Source organism: Eubalaena glacialis, chromosome 15 (genome assembly GCF_028564815.1).
Source record: "Eubalaena glacialis isolate mEubGla1 chromosome 15, mEubGla1.1.hap2.+ XY, whole genome shotgun sequence".
NCBI classification, from domain to species: Eukaryota; Metazoa; Chordata; class Mammalia; order Artiodactyla; family Balaenidae; genus Eubalaena; species Eubalaena glacialis.
The window spans coordinates 356,261-380,300 of record NC_083730.1 but is presented as its reverse complement, the minus strand read 5'-3'; positions in this window follow the sequence as shown (position 1 = coordinate 380,300).

Below are 24,040 nucleotides of genomic sequence, written 5' to 3'. Positions count from 1 at the left end.
TGAGTTAGGGGTTGTGTCAGGGCCTTAGTTTGGGACAGTTTCAGGGCCTGAGTTATGTGTAGAGTCAGAACCTTAGATAGAGACAGTATCAGGGCCTGAGTTAGGACTATCATCAGAGCGTTTGTTAGGTACAGTGTCAGGGCCTGAGTTAGGTGTAGTGTCAGGGCCTTATTTTGGGAGAGTATCAGGTCACTAGTTATGAGTAGTGTCAAGGCCTTAATTAGGGACCGTATCAGGGCATTAGTTAGTTGTAGCATCAGAGCGTTGGTTAGGTACAGTGTCAGGGCCTGATTTAGGAGTCGTGACAGGGCCTTATTTAGGGACAGTGTCAGGTCCTGAGTTAGGCATAGTGTCAGGGCCTTAGTTTGGCACAGTGTCAGGACCTGAATTAGGTTTAACGTCAGGGCCTTAGTTAAAGACAGTGTCAGGGCCTGCGTTAGGAGTAGTGGCAAGGCCTTAGTTATGGACAGTGTCAGGGCATTAGTTACGATCAGCGTCAGAGCCTTTGTTAGGTATCTTGTCAGGGCCTAAGTTAGGAATAGTGTCAGGGCTTTAGTTAGGTATAGTGTCAGGGCCTGTGTTAGGAGTAGTGTCAGGGCGTTAAATAGGGACAGTATCAGGGAATTTGTTAGGAGTAGTGTCAAGGCCTTAGGTAAGGACAGTGTCAGGGCCTGAGTTAAGTGTAGTGTCAGGCCCTTAGTTAGGGACAGTGTCAGGGCTTGAATTAGGTGTAGTGTCAGGGCCTTAGTTAGGGACAGTGTCAGGGCCTGAATTAGGAGTAGCATCAAGGCCTTAGTTAGGGCCAGTGTCCAGGACTTAGTTACGACTAGCGTCAGAGCCATTGTTAGGTATCGTGTCAGGGGCTGAGTTAGGAGTAGTGTCAGGGCCTCAGTTAGGGACAGTGTCAGGGCCTGAGTTAAGTGTAGTGTGAGAGCCTTAGGACAGTATCAGGGCCTGAGAAGGAGTAGTGTCAGGGTCTTATTTAGGGCCAGTTTCAGGGCCTGTGGTAGGATTAGTGTGAAGGTTTTAGTTAGGGCCAGTGTCAGGGACTTCGTTAGGAGTAGCATCAGAACCTTCCTTAGGTATCGTTTCAGGGCCTTAGTTAGGAATAGCGTCAAAGCCTTTGTTAGGTATCCTGTCAGGGCCTGAATTAGGAGTATTGTCATGGCCTTAGTTAGGGGCAGTATCAGGGCCTGAGTTAGGAACTCTGTCAAGGCCTGAATTTAGGGCCAGTGCCAGGGCCTTAGTTAGGAGTAGCATCAGAGCGTTTGTTAGGTACAGTGTCAGAGCATGAGTTAGGAGTAGTGTGAGGGCCTTAGTTAGGGACAGTGTCAGGACCTTTGTTAGGGGTAATGTCAAGGCCTTAGTTTAGGGCCAGTGTCAGGGCGTGAATTAGGATTGGTGTCAGGGCCTTAGTTAGGGACAGTGTCAGGACCTGAGTTAAGTTTAGAGTCAGGGCCTTAGTTAGGGACAGGGTCAGGGCCTCAGTTGGGGGTAGTGTCCGGGCCTCAGTTAGGTGTAGTGTCAGGGCCTTATTTAGGGAGAATATCAGGTCCCTAGTTATAAGTAGTGTCAAGGCCTTAATTAGGGAGCGTATCAGGGCATTAGTTAAGAGTAGCATCAGAGCGTTGGTTAGGTACAGTGTCAGGGCCTGAATTAGGAGTAGTGTCAGGACCTTAGTTAGGGATAGTGTCAGGTCCTGAGTTAGGTGTAGTGTCAGGGCCTTAGTTAGGGACAGTGTCAGGTCCTGAGTTAGGTGTAGTGTCAGGGCCTTAGTTAGGGACAGTGTCAGGGCTTGAGTTAGTTGTAGTGTCAGGGCCTTAGTTAGGGACAGTATCAGGGCCTGATTTAGGACTATCATCAGAGCATGTGTTAGGTACAGTGTCAGGGTCTGAGTTAGGAGGAGTGTTAGGGCCTTAGTTCGGGACAGTGTCAGGGATTGAGTTAGGTGTAGTGTCAGGGCCTTAGTTAGGGACAGTATCAGGGCCTGATTTAGGAGTAGCGTCAAGGCCTTAGTTTAGTGCCAATGTCAAGGCCTTAGTTAGGAGTAGCATCAGAGTGTTAGTTAGGTACAGTGTCAGGGCCTTTGTTAGGGACAGTGTCAAGGCCTTAATTACGAATAGCGTCAGAGTCTTTGTTAGGTATCGTGTTAGGGCTTGAGTTCGGAGTAGTGTCAGCGCCTTAGTTAGGGACAGTATCAGGGCCTGATTTAGGAGTAGCGTCAAGGCCTTAGTTTAGTGCCAGTGTCAGGGCCTTAGTTAGGAGTAGCATCAGAGTGTTAGTTAGGTACAGTGTCAGGGCCTTTGTTAGGGACAGTGTCAAGGCCTTAATTACGAATAGCGTCAGAGTCTTTGTTAGGTATGTGTTAGGGCTTGAGTTCGGAGTAGTGTCAGCGCCTTAGTTAGGGACATTGGCAGGGCCTTAGTTTGGTATAGTGTCATGGCCTTAGATAGGGACAGTGTCAGAGCCTGAATTAGGAGTAGTGTCAGGGCCTTAGTTAGGGACAGTGTCAGGGTCTGAGAGTAGCGTCAAGGCCTTACTTAGGGCCAGTATCCAGGACTTAGTTACGACTAGTGTCAGAGCCATTGTTAGGTATCGTGTCAGGACCTGAGTTAGGATTAGTGTCAGGGCCTTAGTTAGGGACAGTCTCAGGGCCTGAGTTAGGTGTAGTGTGAGGGCTTTAGTTAGGATAGTATCAGGGCCTGAGTTATGAGTAGTGTCAAGACCTAGGTTAGGGACCGTTTCAGGGCCTTAGTTAGGAGTAGCATCAGAGAGTTGGTTAGGTACAGTGTCAGGGCCTGAGTTATGGGTAGTGTCAGGGCCTTAGTTTGGGACAGTGTCAGGGCCTGAGTTATGTGTAGTGTCAGGACCTTAGATAGAGACAGTATCAGGGCCTGAGTTAGGACTATCATCAGAGCGTATGTTAGGTGCAGTGTCAGGGCCTGAGTTAGGAGTAGTGTCAGGGCCTTTGTTAGGGACAGTGTCAGGGCCTGAGTTAAGTGTAGTGTCAGGGCCTTATTTTGGGAGAGTATCAGGTCCCTAGTTATGAGTAGTGTCAAGGCCTTAATTAGGGACCGTATCTGGGCATTAGTTAGTTGTAGCATCAGAGCGTTGGTTAGGTACAGTGTCAGGGCCTGATTTAGGAGTCGTGACAGGGCCTTATTTAGGGACAGTGTCAGGTCCTGAGTTAGGCATAGTGTCAGGGCCTTAGTTTGGCACAGTGTCAGGACCTGAATTAGGTTTAACGTCAGGGCCTTAGTTAAAGACAGTGTCAGGGCCTGCGTTAGGAGTAGTGGCAAGGCCTTAGTTAGGGACAGTGTCAGGGCATTAGTTACGACCAGCGTCAGAGCCTTTGTTAGGTATCTTGTCAGGGCCTAAGTTAGGAATAGTGTCAGGGCTTTAGTTAGGTACAGTGTCAGGGCCTGAGTTAGGAGTAGTGACAGGGTCTTAGTTAGGGACAGTGTCAGGGTCTGAGTTAGGTGTGGTGTCAGGGCCTTAGTTAGGCACAGTGTCAGTACCTGAGTTAAGTTTAGAGTCAGTGCCTTAGTTAGGAACAGTGTCAGGGCCTCAGTTAGGTGTAGTGTCAGGGCCTTATTTAGGGAGAATATCAGGTCCCTAGTTATGAGTAGTGTCAAGGCCTTAATTAGGGAGCGAATCAGGGCATTAGTTAAGAGTAGCATCAGAGCGTTGGTTAGGTACAGTGTCAGGGCCTGAATTAGGAGTAGTGTCAGGACCTTAGTTAGGGATAGTGTCAGGTCCTGAGTTAGGTGTAGTGTCAGGGCCTTATTTAGGGAGAATATCAGGTCCCTAGTTATGAGTAGTGCCAAGGCCTTAATTAGGGAACGTATCAGGGCATTAGTTAAAAGTAGCATCAGAGAGTTGGTTAGGTACAGTGTCAGGGCCTGAGTTAGGAGTAGTGTCAGGGCCTTAGTTAGGGATAGTGTAAGGTCCTGAGTTAGGTGTAGTGTCAGAGCCTTAGTTAGGGACAGTGTCAGGGCTTGAGTTAGGAGTAGTGTCAAGGCCATAGTTTAGGGCCAGTGTCAGGGCCTGATTTAGGACTATCATCAGAGCATGTGTTAGGTACAGTGTCAGGGCCCGAGTTAGGTGTAGTGTCAGGGCCTTAGTTAGGGGCAGTATCAGGGCCTGATTTAGGAGTAGTATCAAGGCCTTAGTTTAGTGCCAGTGTCAAGACCTTAGTTAGCAGTAGCATCAGAGTGTTAGATACGTACAGTGTCAGGGCCTTTGTTAGGGACAGTGTCAAGGCCTTAATTACGAATAGCATCAGAGTCTTTGTTAGGTATCGTGTTAGGGCCTGAGTTAGGAGTAGTTTCAGGGCCTTTGTTAGGGACAGTGTCAGGGCCTGAGTTAAGTGTAGTGTCAGGGCCTTAGTTAGGGACAGTATCAGGGCCTGAATTAGGAGTAGTGTCAAGGCCTTAGTTTAGGGCCAGTGTCAGGTCCTGATTTAGGACTATCATCAGAGCTTTTGTTAGGTACAGTGTCAGGGCCTGAGTTAGGAGTAGTGTCAGGGCCTGAGTTAGGGACAGTATCAGGGCCTGATTTAGGAGTAGTGTCAAGGTTTTAGTTTAGTGCCAGTGTCAGGGCCTTAGTTAGGAGTAGCATCAGAGTGTTAGTTAGGTACAGTGTCAGGGCCTTTGTTAGGGACAGTCTCAAGGCCTTAATTACGAATAGCGTCAAAGTCTTTGTTAGGTATGGTGTTAGGGCTTGAGTTCGGAGTAGTGTCAGCGCCTTAGTTAGGGACATTGGCAGGGCCTTAGTTTGGTATAGTGTCATGGCCTTAGTTAGGGACAGTGTCAGAACCTGAATTAGGAGTGGTGTCAGGGCCTTAGTTAGGGACAGTGTCAGGGTCTGAGTTAGAGTAGCGTCAAGGCCTTAGTTAGGGCCAGTATCCAGGACTTAGTTACGACTAGTGTCAGAGCCATTGTTAGGTATCGTGTCAGGGCCTGAGTTAGGATTAGTGTCAGGGCCTTAGTTAGGTGTAGTGTGAGGGCTTTAGTTAGGATAGTATCAGGGCCTGAGTTATGAGTAGTGTCAAGACCTAGGTTAGGGACCGTTTCAGGCCCTTAGTTAGGAGTAGCATCAGAGAGTTGGTTAGGTACAGTGTCAGGGCCTGAGTTAGGGGTAGTGTCAGGGCCTGAGTTAGGAGTAGTGTCATCGCTTTAGATAGGGACAGTGTCAGGGCCGGAGGTAGGAGTAGTGTCAGGGCCTTAGTTAGGGATAGTGTCAGGGTGTGAGTTAGGTGTAGTGTCAGGGCTTTAGTTAGGGACAGTATCAGGGCCTGAGTTAGGAGTAGTGTCAGGACGTTTGTTTAGGGCCTGTGTCTGGGCCTGAGTTAGGTTTAGTGTCTGGGCCTTAATTAAGGACAGTATCAGGGAATGTGTTAGGAGTAGTGTAGAGGCATTAGTTAGGGACAGTGTCAGGGCCTGAGTTAGGTGTAGTGTCAGGGCCTTAGTTAGGGGCAGTGTCAGGGCCTGAGTTAGGAGTATTGTCAAGGCCTTAGTTTAGGGCCAGTGTCAGGGCCTGATTTAGGACTATCATCAGAGCGTTTGTTAGGTACAGTGTCAGGGCCTGATTTAAGAGTAGTGTCAGGGCCTTAGTTAGGGACAGTGTCAGGGCCTTTGTTAGGAGTAGTGTGAAGGCCATAGTTAGGGCCAGTGTCAGGGCCTGAGTTAGGACTGTCATCAGAGCGTTTGTTAGGTACAGTGTCAGGGCCTGAGTTAGGAGTAGTGTCAGGGCCTTAGTTAGGGACAGTTTCAGGTCCTGAGTTAAGAGTAGTGTCAGGGCCTTATTTAGGGAGAGTATCAATTCCCTAGTTATGAGTAGAGTGAAGGCCTTAATTAGGGAGAGTATCAGGGCATTAGTTAAGAGTAGCATCAGAGCGTTGGTTAGGGACAGTGTCAGGTCCTGAGTTAGGTGTAGTGTCAGGGCCTTATTTAGGGAGAGTATCAGGTCCCTAGTTATGAGTAGTGTCAAGACCTTAATTAGGGAGCGTATCAGGGCATTAGTTAAGAGTAGCATCAGAGCGTTGGTTAGGGCCAGTGTCAGGTCCCGAATTAGTATTGGTGTCAGGGCCTTAGTTAGGGACAGTGTCAGGGCCTGAGTTAGGTGTGGTGTCAGGGCCTTAGTTAGGCACAGTGTCAGGACCTGAGATAAGTTTAGAGTCTGCGCCTTAGTTAGGGACAGTGTCAGGGCCTCAGTTGGGGATAGTGTCAGGGCCTCAGTTAGGTGTAGTGTCAGGGCCTTATTTAGGGAGAGTATCAGGTCCCTAGTTATGAGTAGTGTCAAGACCTTAATTAGGGAGCGTATCAGGGCATTAGTTAAGAGTAGCATCAGAGCGTTGGTTAGGTACAGTGTCAGGGCCTGAGTTAGGAGTAGTGTCAAGGCCTTAGTTAGGGACAGTTTCAGGTCCTAGTTAGGTGTAGTGTCAGGGCTGCAGTCTGGCACAGTGTCAGGACCTGAGTTAGGTTTAACGTCAGGACCTTAGTTAAAGACAGTGTCAGGGCCTGCGTTAGGAGTAGTGGTAAGACCTTAGTTAGGGACATGGTCAGGGCATTAGTTATGACTAGCGTCAGAGCCTTTGTTAGGTATCGTGTCAGGGCCTAAGTTAGGAGAAGTGTCAGGGCTTTAGTTAGGGACCGTGTCAGAGCCTGAGTTAGGATTAGTGTCAGGGCCTTAGTTAGGGACAGTATCAGGGCCTGAGTTAGAGTAGTGTCAAGGTCTTAGTTAGGACCAGTGTCCAGGACTTAGTTAGGAGTAGCATCAGAGCCTTTGTTAGGTATTGTGTGAGGGCCTGAGTTAGGAGTAGTGTTAGAGCCTTAGTTAGGGACAGTGTCAGGGGCTGAGTTAGGTGTAGTGTCATGGCCTTAGTTAGGGACAGTATCAGGTCCTGAGTTAGGAGTAGTGTCAAAGATTTAGTTAGGAACAGTGTCAGGGGCTGAGTTAGGAGTAGTGTCAAGGGCTTAGTTTAGGGCCAGTGTCAGGGCCTGAGTTAGGATTATCATCAGAGCGTTTGTTAGGTGCAGTGTCAGGGCCTGAGTTAGGAGTAGTGTCAGGGCCTTTGTTAGGGACAGTGTCAGGGCCTGAGTTAAGTGTAGTGTCAGGGCCTTATTTTGGGAGAGTATCAGGTCACTAGTTATGAGTAGTGTCAAGGCCTTAATTAGGGACCGTATCAGGGCATTAGTTAGTTATAGAATCAGAGCGTTGGTTAGGTACAGTGTCAGGGCCTGATTTAGGAGTAGTGACAGGGCCTTATTTAGGGACAGTGTCAGGTCCTGAGTTAGGCATAGTGTCAGGGCCTTAGTTTGGCACAGTGTCAGGACCTGAATTAGGTTTAACGTCAGGGCCTTAGTTAAAGACAGTGTCAGGGCCTGCGTTAGGAGTAGTGGCAAGGTCTTAGTTAGGGACAGTGTCAGGGCATTAGTTACGACCAGCGTCAGAGCCTTTGTTAGGTATCTTGTCAGGGCCTAAGTTAGGAATAGTGTCAGGGCTTTAGTTAGGGACAGTGTCAGGGCCTGAGTTAGGAGTAGTGTCATGGCCTTAGTTAGGGGCAGTATCAGGGCCTGAGTTAGGAACTCTGTCAAGGCCTTAATTTAGGGCCAGTGCCAGGCCCTTAGTTAGGAGTAGCATCAGAGCGTTTGTTAGGTACAGTGTCAGGGCATGATTTAGGAGTAGTGTGAGGGCCTTAGTTAGGGACAGTGTCAGGACGTTTGTTAGGGGTAATGTCAAGGCCTTAGTTTAGGGCCAGTGTCAGGGCGTGAATTAGGATTGGTGTCAGGGCCTTAATTAGGGCCAGTGTCAGGGCCTGAGTTAGGAGTAGTGACATGGCCTTAGTTAGGGACAGTGTCAGGGCCTGAGTTAGGTGTGGTGTCAGGGCCTTAGTTAGGCACAGTGTCAGTACCTGAGTTAAGTTTAGAGTCAGTGCCTTAGTTAGGGACAGTGTCAGGGCCTCAGTTAGGTGTAGTGTCAGGGCCTTATTTAGGGAGAATATCAGGTCCCTAGTTATGAGTAGTGTCAAGGCCTTAATTAGGGAGCGTATCTGGGCATTAGTTAAGAGTAGCATCAGAGCGTTGGTTAGGTACAGTGTCAGGGCCTGAATTAGGAGTAGTGTCAGGACCTTAGTTAGGGATAGTGTTAGGTCCTGAGTTAGGTGTAGTGTCAGGGCCTTAGTTAGGGACAGTGTCAGGGCCTGAGTTAGGAGTAGTGTCAAGGCCATCGTTTAGGGCCAGTGTCAGGGCCTGATTTAGGACTATCATTAGAGCCTTTGTTAGGTACAGTGTCAGGGCCTGAGTTAGGAGTAGTGTCAGGGCCTTAGTTCGGGACAGTGTCAGGGCTTGAGTTAGGTGTAGTGTCAGGGCCTTAGTTAGGTTCCGTATCAGGGCCTGATTTAGGAGTAGTGTCAAGGCCTTAGTTTAGTGCCAGTGTCAGGGCCTTAGTTAGGAGTAGCATCAGAGTGTTAGTTAGGTACAGTGTCAGGGTTTTTGTTAGGGACAGTGTCAAGGCCTTAATTACGAATAGCGTCAGAGTCTTTGTTAGGTATCGTGTTAGGGCTTGAGTTCGGAGTAGTGTCAGCGCCTTAGTTAGGGACATTGCAGGGCCTTAGTTTGGTATAGTGTCATGGCCTTAGTTAGGGACAGTGTCAGAACCTGAATTAGGAGTGGTGTCAGGGCCTTAGTTAGGGACAGTGTCAGGGTCTGAGTTAGAGTAGCGTCAAGGCCTTAGTTAGGTCCAGTATCCAGGACTTAGTTACGACTAGTGTCAAAGCCATTGTTAGGTATCGTGTCAGGGCCTGAGTTAGGATTAGTGTTAGGGCCTTAGTTAGGGACAGTCTCAGGGCCTGAGTTAGGTGTCGTGTGAGGGCTTTAGTTAGGATAGTATCAGGGCCTGAGTTATGAGTAGTGTCAGAACCTTAGATAGAGACAGTATCAGGGCCTGAGTTAGGACTATCATCAGAGCGTTTGTTAGGTACAGTGTCAGGGCCTGAGTTAGGTGTAGTGTCAGGGCCTTATTTTGCGAGAGTATCAGTTCCCTAGTTATGAGTAGTGTCAAGGCCTTAATTAGGGACCGTATCAGGGCATTAGTTAGTTGTAGCATCAGAGCGTTGGTTAGGTACAGTGTCAGGGCCTGATTTAGGAGTAGTGACAGGGCCTTATTTAGGGACAGTGTCAGGTCCTGAGTTAGGCATGGTGTCAGGGCCTTAGTTTGGCACAGTGTCAGGACCTGAATTAGGTTTAACGTCAGGGCCTTAGTTAGGGACAGTGTCAGGGCATGAATTAGGTGTAGTGTCAGGGCCTTAGTTAGGGACAGTGTCAGGGCCTGAATTAGGAGTAGCATCAAGGCCTTAGTTAGGGCCAGTGTCCAGGACTTAGTTACGACTAGCGTCAGAGCCATTGTTAGGTATCGTGTCAGGGGCTGAGTTAGGAGTAGTGTCAGGGCCTCAGTTAGGGACAGTGTCAGGGCCTGAGTTAAGTGTAGTGTGAGAGCCTTAGTTAGGACAGTATCAGGGCCTGAGAAGGAGTAGTGTCAGGGCCTTATTTAGGGCCAGTTTCAGGGCCTGTGGTAGGAGTAGTGTGAAGGTTTTAGTTAGGGCCAGTGTCAGGGACTTCGTTAGGAGTAGCATCAGAACCTTCCTTAGGTATCGTTTCAGGGCCTTAGTTAGGAATAGCGTCAAAGCCTTTGTTAGGTATCCTGTCAGGGCCTGAATTAGGAGTATTGTCATGGCCTTAGTTAGGGGCAGTATCAGGGCCTGAGTTAGGAACTCTGTCAAGGCCTGAATTTAGGGCCAGTGCCAGGGCCTTAGTTAGGAGTAGCATCAGAGCGTTTGTTAGGTACAGTGTCAGGGCATGAGTTAGGAGTAGTGTGAGGGCCTTAGTTAGGGACAGTGTCAGGACCTTTGTTAGGGGTAATGTCAAGGCCTTAGTTTAGGGCCAGTGTCAGGGCGTGAATTAGGATTGGTGTCAGGGCCTTAGTTAGGGCCAGTGTCAGGGCCTGAGTTAGGAGTAGTGACAGGACCTTAGTTAGGGACAGTGTCAGGGCCTGAGTTAGGTGTGGTGTCAGGGCCTTAGTTAGGCACAGTGTCAGGACCTGAGTTAAGTTTAGAGTCAGGGCCTTAGTTAGGGACAGTGTCAGGGCCTCAGTTGGGGGTAGTGTCCGGGCCTCAGTTAGGTGTAGTGTCAGGGCCTTATTTAGGGAGAATATCAGGTCCCTAGTTATGAGTAGTGTCAAGGCCTTAATTAGGGAGCGAATCAGGGCATTAGTTAAGAGTAGCATCAGAGCGTTGGTTAGGTACAGTGTCAGGACCTTAGTTAGGGATAGTGTTAGGTCCTGAGTTAGGTGTAGTGTCAGGGCTTTATTTAGGGAGAATATCAGGTCCCTAGTTATGAGTAGTGCCAAGGCCTTAATTAGGGAGCGTATCAGGGCATTAGTTAAAAGTAGCATCAGAGCGTTGGTTAGGTACAGTGTCAGGGCCTGAGTTAGGAGTAGTGTCAGGGCCTTAGTTAGGGATAGTGTAAGGTCCTGAGTTAGGTGTAGTGTCAGAGCCTTAGTTAGGGACAGTGTCAGGGCCTGAGTTAGGAGTAGTGTCAAGGCCATAGTTTAGGGCCAGTGTCAGGGCCTGATTTAGGACTATCATCAGAGCATGTGTTAGGTACAGTGTCAGGGCCCGAGTTAGGTTTAGTGTCAGGGCCTTAGTTAGGGGCAGTATCAGGGCCTGATTTAGGAGTAGTATCAAGGCCTTAGTTTAGTGCCAGTGTCAAGACCTTAGTTAGCAGTAGCATCAGAGTGTTAGATACGTACAGTGTCAGGGCCTTTGTTAGGGACAGTGTCAAGGCCTTAATTACGAATAGCGTCAGAGTCTTTGTTAGGTATCGTGTTAGGGCCTGAGTTAGGAGTAGTTTCAGGGCCTTTGTTAGGGACAGTGTCAGGGCCTGAGTTAAGTGTAGTGTCAGGGCCTTAGTTAGGGACAGTATCAGGGCCTGAATTAGGAGTAGTGTCAAGGCCTTAGTTTAGGGCCAGTGTCAGGTCCTGATTTAGGACTATCATCAGAGCTTTTGTTAGGTACAGTGTCAGGGCCTGAGTTAGGAGTAGTGTCAGGGCCTTAGTTAGGGACAGTATCAGGGCCTGATTTAGGAGTAGTGTCAAGGCCTTAGTTTAGTGCCAGTGTCAGGGCCTTAGTTAGGAGTAGCATCAGAGTGTTAGTTAGGTACAGTGTCAGGGCCTTTGTTAGGGACAGTGTCAAGGCCTTAATTACGAATAGCGTCAAAGTCTTTGTTAGGTATGGTGTTAGGGCTTGAGTTCGGAGTAGTGTCAGCGCCTTAGTTAGGGACATTGGCAGGGCCTTAGTTTGGTATAGTGTCATGGTCTTAGTTAGGGACAGTGTCAGAACCTGAATTAGGAGTGGTGTCAGGGCCTTAGTTAGGGACAGTGTCAGGGTCTGAGTTAGAGTAGCGTCAAGGCCTTAGTTAGGGCCAGTATCCAGGACTTAGTTACGACTAGTGTCAGAGCCATTGTTAGGTATCGTGTCAGGGCCTGAGTTAGGATTAGTGTCAGGGCCTTAGTTAAGTGTAGTGTGAGGGCTTTAGTTAGGATGTATCAGGGCCTGAGTTATGAGTAGTGTCAAGTCCTGGGTTAGCGACCGTTTCAGGGCCGTAGTTAGGAGTAGCATCAGAGAGTTGGTTAGGTACAGTGTCAGGGCCTGAGTTTGGGGTAGTGTCAGGGCCGGAGTTAGGAGTAGTGTCATCGCTTTAGATAGGGACAGTGTCAGGGCCTGAGGTAGGAGTAGTGTCAGGGCCTTAGTTAGGGATAGTGTCAGGGTGTGAGTTAGGTGTAGTGTCAGGGCTTTAGTTAGGGACAGTATCAGGGCCTGAGTTAGGAGTAGTGTCAGGACGTTTGTTTAGGGCCTGTGTCTGGGCCTGAGTTAGGTTTAGTGTCTGGGCCTTAATTAAGGACAGTATCAGGGAATGTGTTAGGAGTAGTGTAGAGGCATTAGTTAGGGACAGTGTCAGGGCCTGAGTTAGGTGTAGTGTCAGGGCCTTAGTTAGGGGCAGTGTCAGGGCCTGAGTTAGGAGTATTGTCAAGGCCTTAGTTTAGGGCCAGTGTCAGGGCCTGATTTAGGACTATCATCAGAGCGTTTGTTAGGTACAGTGTCAGGGCCTGATTTAAGAGTAGTGTCAGGGCCTTAGTTAGGGACAGTGTCAGGGCCTTTGTTAGGGGTAGTGTGAAGGCCATAGTTCGGGCCAGTGTCAGGGCCTGAGTTAGGACTGTCATCAGAGCGTTTGTTAGGTACAGTGTCAGGGCCTGAGTTAGGAGTAGTGTCAGGGCCTTAGTTAGGGACAGTTTCAGGTCCTGAGTTAAGAGTAGTGTCAGGGCCTTATTTAGGGAGAGTATCAATTCCCTAGTTATGAGTAGAGTCAAGGCCTTAATTAGGGAGAGTATCAGGGCATTAGTTAAGAGTAGCATCAGAGCGTTGGTTAGGGACAGTGTCAGGTCCTGAGTTAGGTGTACTGTCAGGGCCTTAGTTAGGGAGAGTGTCAGGACCTTTGTTAGGGGTAGTGTCAAGGCATTAGTTTAGGGCCAGTGTCAGGGCCCGAATTAGGATTGGTGTCAGGGCCTTAGTTAGGGACAGTGTCAGGGCCTGAGTTAGGTGTGGTGTCAGGGCCTTAGTTAGGCACAGTGTCAGGACCTGAGATAAGTTTAGAGTCTGCGCCTTAGTTAGGGACAGTGTCAGGGCCTCAGTTGGGGATAGTGTCAGGGCCTCAGTTAGGTGTAGTGTCAGGGCCTTATTTAGGGAGAGTATCAGGTCCCTAGTTATGAGTAGTGTCAAGACCTTAATTAGGGAGCGTATCAGGGCATTAGTTAAGAGTAGCATCAGAGCGTTGGTTAGGTACAGTGTCAGGGCCTGAGTTAGGAGTAGTGTCAAGGCCTTAGTTAGGGACAGTTTCAGGTCCTAGTTAGGTATAGTGTCAGGGCTGCAGTCTGGCACAGTGTCAGGACCTGAGTTAGGTTTAACGTCAGGACCTTAGTTAAAGACAGTGTCAGGGCCTGCGTTAGGAGTAGTGGTAAGACCTTAGTTAGGGACATGGTCAGGGCATTAGTTATGACTAGCGTCAGAGCCTTTGTTAGGTATCGTGTCAGGGCCTAAGTTAGGAGAAGTGTCAGGGCTTTAGTTAGGGACCGTGTCAGAGCCTGAGTTAGGATTAGTGTCAGGGCCTTAGTTAGGGACAGTATCAGGGCCTGAGTTAGAGTAGTGTCAAGGTCTTAGTTAGGACCAGTGTCCAGGACTTAGTTAGGAGTAGCATCAGAGCCTTTGTTAGGTATTGTGTGAGGGCCTGAGTTAGGAGTAGTGTTAGAGCCTTAGTTAGGGACAGTGTCAGGGGCTGAGTTAGGTGTAGTGTCATGGTCTTAGTTAGGGACAGTATCAGGTCCTGAGTTAGGAGTAGTGTCAATGATTTAGTTAGGAACAGTGTCAGGGGCTGAGTTAGGAGTAGTGTCAAGGGCTTAGTTTAGGGCCAGTGTCAGGGACTGAGTTAGGACTATCATCAGAGCGTTTGTTAGGTGCAGTGTCAGGGCCTGAGTTAGGAGTAGTGTCAGGGCCTTTGTTAGGGACAGTGTCAGGGCCTGAGTTAAGTGTAGTGTCAGGGCCTTATTTTGGGAGAGTATCAGGTCACTAGTTATGAGTAGTGTCAAGGCCTTAATTAGGGACCGTATCAGGGCATTAGTTAGTTGTAGCATCAGAGCGTTGGTTAGGTACAGTGTCAGGGCCTGATTTAGGAGTAGTGACAGGGCCTTATTTAGGGACAGTGTCAGGTCCTGAGTTAGGCATAGTGTCAGGGCCTTAGTTTGGCACAGTGTCAGGACCTGAATTAGGTTTAACGTCAGGGCCTTAGTTAAAGACAGTGTCAGGGCCTGCGTTAGGAGTAGTGGCAAGGCCTTAGTTAGGGACAGTGTCAGGGCATTAGTTACGACCAGCGTCAGAGCCTTTGTTAGGTATCTTGTCAGGGCCTAAGTTAGGAATAGTGTCAGGGCTTTAGTTAGGGACAGTGTCAGGGCCTGAGTTAGGAGTAGTGACAGGGCCTTAGTTAGGGACAGTGTCAGGGCCTGAGTTAGGAACTCTGTCAAGGCCTTAATTTAGGGCCAGTGCCAGGGCCTTAGTTAGGAGTAGCATCAGAGCGTTTGTTAGGTACAGTGTCAGGGCATGAGTTAGGAGTAGTGTGAGGGCCTTAGTTGGGGACAGTGTCAGGACGTTTGTTAGGGGTAATGTCAAGGCCTTAGTTTATGGCCAGTGTCAGGGCGTGAATTAGGATTGGTGTCAGGGCCTTAGTTAGGGCCAGTGTCAGGGCCTGAGTTAGGAGTAGTGACAGGGCCTTAGTTAGGGACAGTGTCAGGGCCTGAGTTAGGTGTGGTGTCAGGGCCTTAGTTAGGCACAGTGTCAGTACCTGAGTTAAGTTTAGAGTCAGTGCCTTAGTTAGGGACAGTGTCAGGGCCTCAGGTGTAGTGTCAGGGCCCTATTTAGGGAGAATATCAGGTCCCTAGTTATGAGTAGTGCCAAGGCCTTAATTAGGGAGCGTATCAGGGTATTAGTTAAAAGTAGCATCAGAGCGTTGGTTAGGTACAGTGTCAGGGCCTCAGTTAGGAGTAGTGTCAGGGCCTTAGTTAGGGATAGTGTAAGGTCCTGAGTTAGGTGTAGTGTCAGAGCCTTAGTTAGGGACAGTGTCAGGGCCTGAGTTAGGAGTAGTGCCAAGGCCATAGTTTAGGACCAGTGTCAGTGCCTGATTTAGGACTATCATCAGAGCATGTGTTAGGTACAGTGTCAGGGCCCGAGTTAGGTGTAGTGTCAGGGCCTTAGTTAGGGGCAGTATCAGGGCCTGATTTAGGAGTAGTATCAAGGCCTTAGTTTAGTGCCAGTGTCAAGACCTTAGTTAGCAGTAGCATCAGAGTGTTAGATACGTACAGTGTCAGGGCCTTTGTTAGGGACAGTGTCAAGGCCTTAATTACGAATAGCATCAGAGTCTTTGTTAGGTATCGTGTTAGGGCCTGAGTTAGGAGTAGTTTCAGGGCCTTTGTTAGGGACAGTGTCAGGGCCTGAGTTAAGTGTAGTGTCAGGGCCTTAGTTAGGGACAGTATCAGGGCCTGAATTAGGAGTAGTGTCAAGGCCTTAGTTTAGGGCCAGTGTCAGGTCCTGATTTAGGACTATCATCAGAGCTTTTGTTAGGTACAGTGTCAGGGCCTGAGTTAGGAGTAGTGTCAGGGCCTTAGTTAGGGACAGTATCAGGGCCTGATTTAGAAGTAGTGTCAAGGCCTTAGTTTAGTGCCAGTGTCAGGGCCTTAGTTAGGAGTAGCATCAGAGTGTTAGTTAGGTACAGTGTCAGGGCCTTTGTTAGGGACAGTGTCAAGGCCTTAATTACGAATAGCGTCAAAGTCTTTGTTAGGTATGGTGTTAGGGCTTGAGTTTGGAGTAGTGTCAGCTCCGTAGTTAGGGACATTGGCAGGGCCTTAGTTTGGTATAGTGTCATGGCCTTAGTTAGGGACAGTGTCAGAACCTGAATTAGGAGTGGTGTCAGGGCCTTAGTTAGGGACAGTGTCAGGGTCTGAGTTAGAGTAGCGTCAAGGCCTTAGTTAGGGCCAGTATCCAGGACTTAGTTACAACTAATGTCAGAGCCATTGTTAGGTATCGTGTCAGGGCCTGAGTTAGGATTGGTGTCAGGGCCTTAGTTAGGTGTAGTGTGAGGGCTTTAGTTAGGATAGTATCAGGGCCTGAGTTATGAGTAGTGTCAAGACCTAGGTTAGGGACCGTTTCAGGCCCTTAGTTAGGAGTAGCATCAGAGAGTTGGTTAGGTACAGTGTCCGGGCCTGAGTTAGGGGTAGTGTCAGGGCCTGAGTTAGGAGTAGTGTCATCGCTTTAGATAGGGACAGTGTCAGGGCCTGAGGTAGGAGTAGTGTCAGGGCCTTAGTTAGGGATAGTGTCAGGGTGTGAGGTGTAGTGTCAGGGCTTCAGTTAGGGACAGTATCAGGGCCTGAGTTAGGAGTAGTGTCAGGACGTTTGTTTAGGGCCTGTGTCTGGGCCTGAGTTAGGTTTAGTGTCTGGGCCTTAATTAAGGACAGTATCAGGGAATGTGTTAGGAGTAGTGTAGAGGCATTAGTTAGGGACAGTGTCAGGGCCTGAGTTAGGTGTAGTGTCAGGGCCTTAGTTAGGGGCAGTGTCAGGGCCTGAGTTAGGAGTATTGTCAAGGCCTTAGTTTAGGGCCAGTGTCAGGGCCTGATTTAGGACTATCATCAGAGCGTTTGTTAGGTACAGTGTCAGGGCCTGATTTAAGAGTAGTGTCAGGGCTTTAGTTAGGGACAGTGTCAGGGCCTTTGTTAGGGGTAGTGTGAAGGCCATAGTTAGGGCCAGTGTCAGGGCCTGAGTTAGGACTGTCATCAGAGCGTTTGTTAGGTACAGTGTCAGGGCCTGAGTTAGGAGTAGTGTCAGGGCCTTAGTTAGGGACAGTTTCAGGTCCTGAGTTAAGAGTAGTGTCAGGGCCTTATTTAGGGAGAGTATCAATTCCCTAGTTATGAGTAGAGTCAAGGCCTTAATTAGGGAGAGTATCAGGGCATTAGTTAAGAGTAGCATCAGAGCGTTGGTTAGGGACAGTGTCAGGTCCTGAGTTAGGTGTACTGTCAGGGCCTTAGTTAGGGAGAGTGTCAGGACCTTTGTTAGGGGTAGTGTCAAGGCATTAGTTTAGGGCCAGTGTCAGGGCCCGAATTAGGATTGGTGTCAGGGCCTTAGTTAGGGACAGTGTCAGGGCCTGAGTTAGGTGTGGTGTCAGGGCCTTAGTTAGGCACAGTGTCAGGACCTGAGATAAGTTTAGAGTCTGCGCCTTAGTTAGGGACAGTGTCAGGGCCTCAGTTGGGGATAGTGTCAGGGCCTCAGTTAGGTGTAGTGTCAGGGCCTTATTTAGGGAGAGTATCAGGTCCCTAGTTATGAGTAGTGTCAAGACCTTAATTAGGGAGCGTATCAGGGCATTAGTTAAGAGTAGCATCAGAGCGTTGGTTAGGTACAGTGTCAGGGCCTGAGTTAGGAGTAGTGTCAAGGCCTTAGTTAGGGACAGTTTCAGGTCCTAGTTAGGTGTAGTGTCAGGGCTGCAGTCTGGCACAGTGTCAGGACCTGAGTTAGGTTTAACGTCAGGACCTTAGTTAAAGACAGTGTCAGGGCCTGCGTTAGGAGTAGTGGTAAGACCTTAGTTAGGGACATGGTCAGGGCATTAGTTATGACTAGCGTCAGAGCCTTTGTTAGGTATCGTGTCAGGGCCTAAGTTAGGAGAAGTGTCAGGGCTTTAGTTAGGGACCGTGTCAGAGCCTGAGTTAGGATTAGTGTCAGGGCCTTAGTTAGGGACAGTATCAGGGCCTGAGTTAGAGTAGTGTCAAGGTCTTAGTTAGGACCAGTGTCCAGGACTTAGTTAGGAGTAGCATCAGAGCCTTTGTTAGGTATTGTGTGAGGGCCTGAGTTAGGAGTAGTGTTAGAGCCTTAGTTAGGGACAGTGTCAGGGGCTGAGTTAGGTGTAGTGTCATGGCCTTATTTAGGGACAGTATCAGGTCCTGAGTTAGGAGTAGTGTCAAAGATTTAGTTAGGAACAGTGTCAGGGGCTGAGTTAGGAGTAGTGTCAAGGGCTTAGTTTAGGGCCAGTGTCAGGGCCTGAGTTAGGACTATCATCAGAGCGTTTGTTAGGTGCAATGTCAGGGCCTGAGTTAGGAGTAGTGTCAGGGCCTTTGTTAGGGACAGTGTCAGGGCCTTATTTTGGGAGAGTATCAGGTCACTAGTTATGAGTAGTGTCAAGGCCTTAATTAGGGACCGTATCAGGGCATTAGTTAGTTGTAGCATCAGAGCGTTGGTTAGGTACAGTGTCAGGGCCTGATTTAGGAGTAGTGACAGGGCCTTATTTAGGGACAGTGTCAGGTCCTGAGTTAGGCATAGTGTCAGGGCCTTAGTTTGGCACAGTGTCAGGACCTGAATTAGGTTTAACGTCAGGGCCTTAGTTAAAGACAGTGTCAGGGCCTGCGTTAGGAGTAGTGGCAAGGCCTTAGTTAAAGACAGTGTCAGGGCCTGCGTTAGGAGTAGTGGCAAGGCCTTAGTTAGGGATAGTGTCAGGGCATTAGTTACGACCAGCGTCAGAGCCTTTGTTAGGTATCTTGTCAGGGCCTAAGTTAGGAATAGTGTCAGGGCTTTAGTTAGGGACAGTGTCAGGGCCTGAGTTAGGAGTAGTGTCATGGCCTTAGTTAGGGGCAGTATCAGGGCCTGAGTTAGGAACTCTGTCAAGGCCTTAATTTAGGGCCAGTGCCAGGGCCTTAGTTAGGAGTAGCATCAGAGCGTTTGTTAGGTACAGTGTCAGGGCCTGAGTTAGGTGTGGTATCAGGGCCTTAGTTAGGCACAGTGTCAGGACCTGAGTTAAGTTTAGAGTCAGGGCCTTAGTTAGGGACAGTGTCATGGCCTCAGGTGGGGGTAGTGTCAGGACCTCAGTTAGGTGTAGTGTCAGGGCCTTATTTAGGGAGAATATCAAGTCCCTAGTTATGAGTAGTGTCAAGGCCTTAATTAGGGAGCGTATCTGGGCATTAGTTAAGAGTAGCATCAGAGCGTTGGTTAGGTACAGTGTCAGGGCCTGAATTAGGAGTAGTGTCATGACCTTAGTTAGGGATAGTGTCAGGTCCTGAGTTAGGTGTAGTGTCAGGGCCTTAGTTAGGGACAGTGTCAGGGCCTGAGTTAGGAGTAGTGTGAAGGCCATCGTTTAGGGCCAGTGTCAGGGCCTGATTTAGGACTATCATTAGAGCCTTTTTTAGGTACAGTGTCAGGGCCTGAGTTAGGAGTAGTGTCAGGGCCTTAGTTCGGGACAGTGTCAGGGCTTGAGTTAGGTGTAGTGTCAGGGCCTTAGTTATGTTCCGTATCAGGGCCTGATTTAGGAGTAGTGTCAAGGCCTTAGTTTAGTGCCAGTGTCAGGGCCTTAGTTAGGAGTAGTATCAGAGTGTTAGTTAGGAACAGTGTCAGGGGCTGAGTTAGGAGTAGTGTCAAGGGCTTAGTTTAGGGCTAGTATCAGGGCCTGAGTTAGGACTATCATCAGAACGTTTGTTAGCTACTGTGTCAGGGCGTTAGTTAGGGGTATTTTCAGGGCCTTTGTTAGGGACAGTGTCTGGGCCTGTGGTAGCTGTAGTGTCAGGGCCTTATTTAGGAACAGTATGAGGTCCCGAGTTATGAGTACTGTCTAGGCCTTGGTTAGGGACCGTTTCATGGCCTTAGTTAGGAGTAGCATCAGGGAGTTGGTTAGGTACAGTGTCAGGGCCTGAGTTAGGAGGAGTGTCAGGGCCTTTGTTAGGGACAGTGTCAGGGCCTGAGTTAAGTGTAGTGTCAGGGCCTTATTTTGGGAGAGTATCAGGTCACTAGTTATGAGTAGTGTCAAGGCCTTAATTAGGACCGTATCAGGGCAATAGTTAGTTGTAGCATCAGAGCGTTGGTTAGGTACAGTGTCAGGGCCTGATTTAGGAGTAGTGACAGGGCCTTATTTAGGGACAGTGTCAGGTCCTGAGTTAGGCATAGTGTCAGGGCCTTAGTTTGGCACAGTGTCAGGACCTGAATTAGGTTTAACGTCAGGGCCTTAGTTAAAGACAGTGTCAGGGCCTGCGTTAGGAATAGTGGCAAGGCCTTAGTTATGGACAGTGTCAGGGCATTAGTTACGATCAGCGTCAGAGCCTTTGTTAGGTATCTTGTCAGGGCCTAAGTTAGGAATAGTGTCAGGGCTTTAGTTAGGTATAGTGTCAGGGCCTGTGTTAGGAGTAGTGTCAGGGCGTTAATTAGGGACAGTATCAGGGAATTTGTTAGGAGTAGTGTCAAGGCCTTAGGTAAGGACAGTGTCAGGGCCTGAGTTAAATGTAGTGTCAGGCCCTTAGTTAGGGACAGTGTCAGGGCATGAATTAGGTGTAGTGTCAGGGCCTTAGTTAGGGACAGTGTCAGGGCCTGAATTAGGAGTAGCATCAAGGCCTTAGTTAGGGCCAGTGTCCAGGACTTAGTTACGACTAGCGTCAGAGCCATTGTTAGGTATCGTGTCAGGGGCTGAGTTAGGAGTAGTGTCAGGGCCTCAGTTAGGGACAGTGTCAGGGCCTGAGTTAAGTGTAGTGTGAGAGCCTTAGTTAGGACAGTATCAGGGCCTGAGAAGGAGTAGTGTCAGGGCCTTATTTAGGGCCAGTTTCAGGGCCTGTGGTAGGAGTAGTGTGAAGGTTTTAGTTAGGGCCAGTGTCAGGGACTTTGTTAGGAGTAGCATTAGAACCTTCCTTAGGTATCGTTTCAGGGCCTTAGTTAGGAATAGCGTCAAAGCCTTTGTTAGGTATCCTGTCAGGGCCTGAATTAGGAGTATTGTCATGGCCTTAGTTAGGGGCAGTATCAGGGCCTGAGTTAGGAACTCTGTCAAGGCCTGAATTTAGGGCCAGTGCCAGGGCCTTAGTTAGGAGTAGCATCAGAGCGTTTGTTAGGTACAGTGTCAGGGCATGAGTTAGGAGTAGTGTGAGGGCCTTAGTTAGGGACAGTGTCAGGACCTTTGTTAGGGGTAATGTCAAGGCCTTAGTATAGGGCCAGTGTCAGGGCGTGAATTAGGATTGGTGTCAGGGCCTTAGTTAGGGCCAGTGTCAGGGCCTGAGTTAGGAGTAGTGACAGGGCCTTAGTTAGGGACAGTGTCAGGGCCTGAGTTAGGTGTGGTGTCAGGGCCTTAGTTAGGCACAGTGTCAGGACCTGAGTTAAGTTTAGAGTCAGGGCCTTAGTTAGGGACAGTGTCAGGGCCTCAGTTGGGGGCAGTGTCCGGGCCTCAGTTAGGTGTAGTGTCAGGGCCTTATTTAGGGAGAATATCAGGTCCCTAGTTATGAGTAGTGTCAAGGCCTTAATTAGGGATCGTATCAGGGCATTAGTTAATTGTAGCATCAGAGCGTTGGTTAGGTACAGTGTCAGGGCCTGAATTAGGAGTAGTGTCAGGACCTTAGTTAGGGATAGTGTCAGGTCCTGAGTTAGGTGTAGTGTCAGGGCCTTAGTTAGGGACAGTGTCAGGGCTTGCGTTAGTTGTAGTGTCAGAGCCTTAGTTAGGGACAGTATCAGGGCCTGAATTAGGAGTAGTGTCAAGGCCTTAGTTATAGGGCCAGTGTCAGGTCCTGATTTAGGACTATCATCAGAGCATGTGTTAGGTACAGTGTCAGGGCCTGAGTTAGGAGTAGTGTCAGGGCCTTAGTTAGGGACAGTATCAGGGCCTGATTTAGGACTAGTGTCAAGGCCTTAGTTTAGTGCCAGTGTCAGGGCCTTAGTTAGGAGTAGCATCAGAGTGTTAGTTAGGTACAGTGTCAGGGCCTTTGTTAGGGACAGTGTCAAGGCCTTAATTACGAATAGCGTCAAAGTCTTTGTTAGGTATGGTGTTAGGGCTTGAGTTTGGAGTAGTGTCAGCGCCTTAGTTAGGGACATTGGCAGGGCCTTAGTTTGGTATAGTGTCATGGCCTTAGTTAGGGACAGTGTCAGAACCTGAATTAGGAGTGGTGTCAGGGCCTTAGGGACAGTGTCAGGGTCTGAGTTAGAGTAGCGTCAAGGCCTTAGTTAGGGCCAGTATCCAGGACTTAGTTACAACTAGTGTCAGAGCCATTGTTAGGTATCGTGTCAGGGCCTGAGTTAGGATTAGTGTCAGGGCCTTAGTTAGCTGTAGTGTGAGGGCTTTAGTTAGGATAGTATCAGGGCCTGAGTTATGAGTAGTGTCAAGACCTAGGTTAGGGACCGTTTCAGGCCCTTAGTTAGGAGTAGCATCAGAGAGTTGGTTAGGTACAGTGTCCGGGCCTGAGTTAGGGGTAGTGTCAGGGCCTGAGTTAGGAGTAGTGTCATCGCTTTAGATAGGGACAGTGTCAGGGCCTGAGGTAGGAGTAGTATCAGGGCCTTAGTTAGGGATAGTGTCAGGGTGTGAGTTAGGTGTAGTGTCAGGGCTTTAGTTAGGGACAGTATCAGGGCCTGAGTTAGGAGTAGTGTCAGGACGTTTGTTTAGGGCCTGTGTCTGGGCCTGAGTTAGGTTTAGTGTCTGGGTCTTAATTAAGGACAGTATCAGGGAATGTGTTAGGAGTAGTGTAGAGGCATTAGTTAGGGACAGTGTCAGGGCCTGAGTTAGGTGTAGTGTCAGGGCCTTAGTTAGGGGCAGTGTCAGGGCCTGAGTTAGGAGTATTGTCAAGGCCTTAGTTTAGGGCCAGTGTCAGGGCCTGATTTAGGACTATCATCAGAGCGTTTGTTAGGTACAGTGTCAGGGCCTGATTTAAGAGTAGTGTCAGGGCCTTAGTTAGGGACAGTGTCAGGGCCTTTGTTAGGGGTAGTGTGAAGGCCATAGTTAGGGCCAGTGTCAGGGCCTGAGTTAGGACTGTCATCAGAGCGTTTGTTAGGTACAGTGTCAGGGCCTGAGTTAGGAGTAGTGTCAGGGCCTTAGTTAGGGACAGTTTCAGGTCCTGAGTTAAGAGTAGTGTCAGGGCCTTATTTAGGGAGAGTATCAATTCCCTAGTTATGAGTAGAGTCAAGGCCTTAATTAGGGAGAGTATCAGGGCATTAGTTAAGAGTAGCATCAGAGCGTTGGTTAGGGACAGTGTCAGGTCCTGAGTTAGGTGTACTGTCAGGGCCTTAGTTAGGGAGAGTGTCAGGACCTTTGTTAGGGGTAGTGTCAAGGCATTAGTTTAGGGCCAGTGTCAGGGCCCGAATTAGGATTGGTGTCAGGGCCTTAGTTAGGGACAGTGTCAGGGCCTGAGTTAGGTGTGGTGTCAGGGCCTTAGTTAGGCACAGTGTCAGGACCTGAGATAAGTTTAGAGTCTGCGCCTTAGTTAGGGACAGTGTCAGGGCCTCAGTTGGGGATAGTGTCAGGGCCTGAGTTAGGAATATCATCAGAACGTTTGTTAGCTACTGTGTCAGGGCCTTAGTTAGGGGTATTTTCAGGGCCTTTGTTAGGGACAGTGTCTGGGCCTGTGGTAGCTGTAGTGTCAGGGCCTTATTTAGGAACAGTATGAGGTCCCGAGTTATGAGTACTGTTAGGCCTTGGTTAGGGACCGTTTCATGGCCTTAGTTAGGAGTAGCATCAGGGAGTTGGTTAGGTACAGTGTCAGGGCCTGAGTTAGGAGTAGTGTCAGGGCCTTTGTTAGGGACAGTGTCAGGGCCTGAGTTAAGTGTAGTGTCAGGGCCTTATTTTGGGAGAGTATCAGGTCACTAGTTATGAGTAGTGTCAAGGCCTTAATTAGGGACCGTATCAGGGTAATAGTTAGTTGTAGCATCAGAGCGTTGGTTAGGTACAGTGTCAGGGCCTGATTTAGGAGTAGTGACAGGGCCTTATTTAGGGACAGTGTCAGGTCCTGAGTTAGGCATAGTGTCAGGGCCTTAGTTTGGCACAGTGTCAGGACCTGAATTAGGTTTAACGTCAGGGCCTTAGTTAAAGACAGTGTCAGGGCCTGCGTTAGGAATAGTGGCAAGGCCTTAGTTATGGACAGTGTCAGGGCATTAGTTACGATCAGCGTCAGAGCCTTTGTTAGGTATCTTGTCAGGGCCTAAGTTAGGAATAGTGTCAGGGCTTTAGTTAGGTATAGTGTCAGGGCCTGTGTTAGGAGTAGTGTCAGGGCATTAATTAGGGACAGTATCAGGGAATTTGTTAGGAGTAGTGTCAAGGCCTTAGGTAAGGACAGTGTCAGGGCCTGAGTTAAGTGTAGTGTCAGGCCCTTAGTTAGGGACAGTGTCAGGGCATGAATTAGGTGTAGTGTCAGGGCCTTAGTTAGGGACAGTGTCAGGGCCTGAATTAGGAGTAGCATCAAGGCCTTAGTTAGGGCCAGTGTCCAGGACTTAGTTACGACTAGCGTCAGAGCCATTGTTAGGTATCGTGTCAGGGGCTGAGTTAGGAGTAGTGTCAGGGCCTCAGTTAGGGACAGTGTCAGGGCCTGAGTTAAGTGTAGTGTGAGAGCCTTAGTTAGGACAGTATCAGGGCCTGAGAAGGAGTAGTGTCAGGGCCTTATTTAGGGCCAGTTTCAG